The sequence below is a fragment of the Globicephala melas genome, chromosome 10 (assembly GCF_963455315.2).
Source record: "Globicephala melas chromosome 10, mGloMel1.2, whole genome shotgun sequence".
Lineage (NCBI taxonomy): Eukaryota > Metazoa > Chordata > Mammalia > Artiodactyla > Delphinidae > Globicephala > Globicephala melas.
In genome coordinates this window covers 74,200,667-74,206,666 of record NC_083323.1, presented here as the reverse complement: position 1 = coordinate 74,206,666, position 6,000 = coordinate 74,200,667, and positions in this window count along the sequence as shown.

Sequence of the window (6,000 nt, the reverse complement as noted above, 5' to 3'; positions counted from 1 at the left end):
ATTTAATTTACACAACATGATGAGTTTGGGGATAAATATATACCCGTGAAAGCATTAAGGCCATAAACACGTCCATCACTTCCTAAAGTTCCCTTCTGCCCCTCTTTAGTAGCGCATGTGTGCGGGGTGTGTGTGTGTGTGTGTGTGCACCCGTGCGCTAAGAAAACTTAACATGATATTTACCCTCTTAGGAAATTGGGTGGATGGCTTATAAATATTCATGCAGCTCTCCTGGAGAACTCAATGCCAAGATTAGAAAGATTGTTCTTGTGCCTTGCCAAGCAATGAACAAACACAGACCCTCACTAACAAGATCCACAGGGGAGCTGTCAGCAAGGTACAATCATGGCTGCCATGGTGGAGAACAGAAGGACCTACCCTGAGCTGCCCATGTTTGTTTCAGTCAAACTGCTGGGCTGCTGAGGTGTAGATGGGTCTGAAACACCTAATCCTTGCCAAGAGCTGGGCAAACTGGGTGAACTCACCCAGAAAATCTTTTTACATAATTTCCATAAAAGACTAAGGAAAGCATCAGTTTTTAAATTGATAGATGGGTAGGAAGTAGGAAAAAAAATTTTAATGCCCTTGCAGGATCTGTTTAAATACCCAAAGCATCATTTGTCTACGAGGAATTTTTTTTTAAATTGTAAAATTTTTGATAAAAAATATATGACAATTATTAAAACACTGGTTTCTGGCCATAATTCAAATCAATATAACTGCAGCATTGGAACAAAGTTGTATAGAAAGATTTTGGTTCAAATCATGATTCTGCAACTTACTATTAATCTGATCTGAGACAAGTAATTTAGCTTCTCTGAGATTTTGTTTCCTTGAAAATGAACATAATTTTATTTGCTTTGCAAACTTCCCAAAATCATTATATGGGGCAGGAGATGAACAAGTACACAGCAAGCCTTGAGGGGCTCCAAAGTGCTCTAAAAATCAAAGATCTTATTAGCAGTGCTACATACCTTAGTGGTCTGTAATTTTTAATCCTACAGAATTAATTTACTTCCTTATAGCAAATATACTCCCAGAAAAATGTGGATTAGAAACCACTTGAATTGTCATCCTTGTGTGTATGTGTTTTGTTGTTGTCAGTTTTTGCACAAACGTATAACAAATATTAGCAGACATCATAACACGGAGTAAATAGGAAAACCTGCCAGAGCCTTCAGTATGTAACCAAGAAAATATATTCCATGTATGCTGTCTTCTGAGCATATGGGAAATGTTAAAATAAGTGAATCCAACAAATACTTGTAAATCACATTTGTTTTTCTTGCTTCCCTGCCCCCAACAACAACAACAAAACACTCATAAATCATCCATTTTATGTATAAGCACAGTGGTTACCTCCTACTAGGCTGCTACTGATGGTGCAAACTGGCCATGTTAAGTCCACCTGTTCTGGCATAAGGAATTCGGCTGGCTCTGGCTTGGATATTCCTTAGGTTCACTAGGTGTATATGTGTCCCTCTCCCACTAGAAAGAAAAGACATTCAGGGCAGGGACTGACTTCTTCCTTGTTGTATCTTCAGCATCTACTTCAGCGCCTGACATACAGTAGGTGCTCACTCAATGATGAAGGAATGAATGAGAATTTAAGAGTTCTCATAACAGGATGCACAGCCAGTTTTCTTCTCCATGTGATTATCCAATTTTCATGGGTAGATTTTTTCCTCTGATGTGGGTATTTTTCCAAAGACCACACACACTAAGGCATCCTTTTGCATTTTTTAATAACCCAATCTCACCTAATGTACAATTCTTGCAATGAGTATAAAATGAGTTTACACCTGTAGGGAGTTTAGCGTTTACATGATATGTACTCAATAAGCTAAATATTACATTATTTATCTACAAGAGGCAGAAGAGTGACTCTGAAGCCAGATCACCTAGAATCATATCCTAATTCTTCCATCATTGCTATGTGACCCACATGTAACTTAACTGCTCAATGCCTTATTACTTTAGCTCTGTAATAGGAAAACAATACAGCTCACTTTACAGCATTGCTGTGAGGTTCACATGAGATGCTATGTTTGAAGATAATGCAAGAAAATGGAACACATGTATGGTGGTGGGAACACAGTAAATAATAAATACTAGAAAATAAAAAAAAACCGAAGAAACATTTGCTAATCACCTGCTGTATACCAGAAACTCAGCTAGCTGCTGTGGAAGAGAGACAAGACCCAATCCCAACCCTCATAGAATTTAGATTCTAGGCAGAAAGGATCTCAATCTGGGTAACAATGATAACAGGGATAGTTACACTTTCCCTCCATTGTTCCTTCAGAGCTCTGGACCAGCACACAATTGAGAGAAAAAGAATTTTTACAGCAGCCATGTAAATGGACTGTTAAGTGGCTTCTAACTCTTCAGCTCTTGGATGTAATTTGGATACAGATAATAATAGTAATAATAATAACCTTACCATGCTGAAAATTCTATATTTGATCTCATTTAATCCTTACAACAAAATTGCAAAACAAGGATAGTTACCCTCTATTTACAGATTGAAGTTCAGAAAAGATAAATAATTGCCCGAGGTCACATATCAAGTGTATCCCATAACTGCACTAACCATGCCTGGATACTTTCCCTGGCCTTTTGCTGGAACTTGGCTGCTAAGCCAATAAGCTCAGCAGGAGTATATTCTCTCATCATGAACACTTCCTGAATTAGGGACTGCCCTGTTGGCTGGCATGGTTGTTGCTGTGCTTTTGCTTTCCTTTGTGTTAGAAATCAGATGGCATGGGGCCAGCACAGCATCTTCCTCTTTGTTCTCACTTTCTCAGGAATTCCACCTCCTGGCATCCCAATCAGGCTGTGTCACAAGGGCTCAGACCTTAATCCGAGCAGCTTTCGCCCTCCTAGCTTTGCAAAATGGCACACCAAGGTCTCTGACTTACCAGCCTGTTCCCCCACCTTGTCTGCCAGCCCAAAGCTAGCAGAGCACTGGACACTGCAGGTCCTTCTCCAACCTCAGCTTTTCTTCCAACCTTCTCACAAGATCTTCAGCCTCTAGTTGGGCATCAGTGGCCACAGAACTGCCCACAGTGGAGGTCAGCCCACCGCCCAGCCAGGCATTTCCCTTCTTTGCCTTCCTGCAAAGAACTTCTTGAAGTTCCTCAAACAAGCATATCAAACCAGCCAACATTTTTGGGACATCCCAATACCTGCTCAGCGGTCCACAAACATCTGACATACTGGCCACCCCTCCCCACATAGAGGTTGATGGCCAACTCGGGATTTCCCCTGTGGGTGCATCTATCCCAAAACCCATTTTTGTCTCCTGGCTGAAGGAATTCAATTGCTGGTTCACAACCTTGGGAGCTTCTTGGGTAAAGTCTGAAAGTGACCCCATATATGGAGGACAAAGGGAGACCAAAGAAAGAGACAGAGCCCTCCAGATTGGTAGGTGGCAGGTGTAATAACCAAGGGAACCTACACACAAGGCTTATCTTGGGTGGCTACAAGATGCGTAGATCTCAGCACCCGCCTTCCAAAATCTTAAAAGTTTATATATATATATGCAGAGAGAGGCCTTAACCAGTTTCAGTCACATATACCAGGCAGATAGTCCCGATACCTAAATTCTCTCAAGGCTCAGTCCTTGAAATGGCTCCAGTTATGGGAACTATGGGTGGAATGTATATTTCAAGGACAGAGAAGTGAGTGAGGAGCCTCCGATTGCCCGGGTCCAGCTCTCTGGTCAACCAGCAGTCACATCCTCTTGATAACTTCCTCCAACTTTAAATGTAACCAAGTTACATATCAAATGCAATTGCTCTAACAAATAAACTCGAAGTTGTGTAATGTCACAAACACAAGAGAAGTTTCACTCTTGCTTACATAATAATACTGAGTAGGCGAACAGGAAGGCAGAGATACAGGTTGCCAAAAGCTCTGTCAACATGTATATTTTAATAAAATAGGGAGGAGAAAGAGGATTTAGACAGGTACATGGGAGATTTAGTGGGCCAGACCTGAAAGTGGTGCACGTCCCTTCTGCTAATTTTCCATAGTCTAGAATTTAGACACGTGGTCACTCTTAACTCCAGGGAGAAATGGGGAATGTAGACCCTGGCTGGGCAGCCACCTCCTGCGCATAATTCTGTCCTATGGAATGGAAGCGCAAATATTTGTGTCTCCAGTCTTCTCTAGACAAAAATTAAGTACCAAAGGCATGATTCCAATCCAGGTCTGTCTGTCTCCAGAGTCCATGCTTCTAAACACCGGTAATCACAAAGCCAGCCAAGAGCTCAGTATTGCCCCTATGCTGTCCATGTTTCAAATCACTTCATCCTCAAAACAACTCTATGAAGTGAGTCCTATTATTTGATAGACAAAACATGACCCAGAAGGATCAAACAGCTTGTTCTGTGTGACCTTGGGCAAGTCACTGAACTTCTCCACTGCTCAACATTCTTATCTTTAAATGGGCTTTATAATAACACCCTTTAGAGTGTGTGTCTGATCAGAACCTGCCCCTCCACCCCCAGTTCCTGATCCTGACAACTTCCCAGGACCCTTCCAACTCTGCGTGCAACCCTAAAGCCAAGTTCTGAGATCAGCCTCAAAGGATATCTTCTACCAGTTATCCCAGTAGCAGAATTGAGCTGTCCCCCAGGATGCCAGCCTTTGCTGGCAAGACAACATATGGGCTGTTATTTTGGCTTGTATGATGCTGTCTCTAGATTATCTCACTTTCTAGATAATCCTTGCTGTGGGTTATCCAGGAATTCCACAATAAAACACCCTACTGAGAGAAAAAGGTTTTTGGCTTTTGACCCAAAGATTTAATGTCCTTGCAGCTTTTGGAACACAACATTTCTCCTTAAAAGTTTACCATCAAATGGTGACATCTGTCAAGAATAAAAAGCTATAATTCTATTCATATACTACTTTGAAGTTGAAAACTAAAATTACATTTACTGAACATAGATTTAGAAACCTCTATTTTCAAAGTAACCACAGACCAATTTTTTACAGTGAAGCCTCATATCAGAGTAAATTTCACAGTGGTTGCTCCTTCTGAAAGGATTTCATGGCATGGTGCTTACAAGCCCAGGCATTGGAGCCAAGTTGCATATGCTTAAATTCCAGTTCTGTCATTCCTGCTAGCTGTGCAACAAGGGCAAAGGGATTTACTTTCTCTAAGCCAGTATTTCCCAATCTGTAGAATGGGGACAAATCCAGTGCCTGTTTTAGAGTGTTGCTGTGGAGATTAAAGGACTGAGGGTAACCGATGTGATCACTCAGCATAATGCTTGGTAAGCACTCCCTGGATTGTGTAAGGTAAGAAGACATTTTATTTTCCCATTTGTTTTCTTAGATTTAGGGCCTGCATAATGGATCAGACAGAAATTTCCTCTTTCTAATATCTTGAGCCCATCAATCACTACAGTATGATGATCAATCTGTGGGTAGAATCTGCCTCTCATCCTGTATCACGAGGGTGGCCCATGGCTCCAGAAAGTATATCCCCCCAAATAGGTTTATCCTGTTCACCCAGCATGTGATTAGTGTGATGCTAATTTGTACCTCCAGAACTAAAAGAGGGAAAAAGGCTTTATAGTACAGTTGTTAAAAGCTTAGTTTTGGAGCCAGATAGACAAATATTAAGAATCCCACATTCTGTGTGGCCTTGGGCAAGTCGCTGAACTTCTCCACTGCTCAGCATTCTTATATTTAAATGAACTTTATAACAATACCACTTTTATAGGATTACTGTGAGGATTAAATCTGATGTGACAGACACTGTGCTAAACATTTTATAAACGTAATAAGTCTTCGGTGAGTACAGAAATCCTTTAAGCCTTGTAACGGATTCTCATTTTTTCTTCAAATAAAGACATGGTCAATGTAAACGTAAAATGATGCAATCACTATTGAAAACAGTTTGGCAGTTCCTCAAAAAGTTAACTATAGGATTGCTATGTGATCCAGCAACTCTACTGCTAGGTAAATACTCCCTCCAAAATGAAA